Source organism: Lupinus angustifolius, unplaced genomic scaffold, assembly GCF_001865875.1.
Source record: "Lupinus angustifolius cultivar Tanjil unplaced genomic scaffold, LupAngTanjil_v1.0 Scaffold_385, whole genome shotgun sequence".
NCBI lineage: Eukaryota > Viridiplantae > Streptophyta > Magnoliopsida > Fabales > Fabaceae > Lupinus > Lupinus angustifolius.
Genome location: NW_017727794.1, coordinates 398,164 through 399,324, shown reverse-complemented (window position 1 = coordinate 399,324; position 1,161 = coordinate 398,164).

Here is a 1,161-nt window from a genome sequence, read left to right as displayed (position 1 = left end):
TTCTTTTTTTTTTTTTCTAGCTTTTTTATATAATGATTTTTTGGGTATTAGAGACTGTTTGGATGTTGTTTTCTACGATGTTTTGCATGATGGGAAATGGTTGAGTGTTGTAATTTTTTTTGGTTTGAGAGGATAAAACTTAATATTTTTTACTATTTTCAGGGGTATCTTTGGTTTGAGAGGATACACCTTTCAAAATATATATTTTTCTATTTTTCGGGAGTCTTTTGGAGAAAGGTTCTTTTGAGAGAGGTTCTTTGAAAGAATGATGGCTCCCTATCCCATATGCTCATATGTCTATTTATAGCAATACAAAATTGAATATGTGCAAATTGGATAGAATCTCCCAATTAATCTTTTGGAGAAAGTTAAGGAAAAAAAATTAATTTTGTGTCTACAAATGCAACATAATCAAATTGATATCAAATTGGGTTGATATGATTTGATTTGCTTATTCTCAAATTGCAACCTTATTTTACTTGATTCCAAATTCCTAAGGATTTATTTTTTATCAAATCAAATCTCTAAAGATTAAATTTTCTAATCATAATGATTTATGCAAGTCAATCAGATTGATATGAAATTTTCCAATCTAATTTGATTTGCATATTTCCTAATTGCAATCTTTAACTTATTTAATTGATTTGAAACCTTGATTAATTTTTTGACCAATTTTCTATTAAATCAAATCTCTTAAGATTAAATTTTCTAATCAAATTGATTTGTGCAGCACCATTAAATTGATATGAAATTTTCTAATTTGATTTAAATTGCATATTTTTATATCACAATATTGATTTATTTGTTGGTCGAATTTTGATGAGAGTCAATCTCCAAAGATTCTATTTTTTTAATCATAAAAATGTTTTGTCAAAATTTCATTTTTAAAGAATTAAATTTTTTTTGGACCGCACATATTTCGGTGTTCACAGTTGTCCCTCTTTACTTGTTGCTTATCAGATAACTAGCAAAGTGAGATTTGAGAAATATCATGTTAAGTAACTAGTAAAGAAAAGAACACTAATTTTGTTAAGGTCAAAAAAGAAAAAATATATTCATACCTTGGATGAAGGGGAACCATTTGGTGAAGCATCTCCAAAATCTGCTATGGTAGATCAATGATTTGTTGAGACTGTTCCCTTGCTTGCCATGACGAACCAA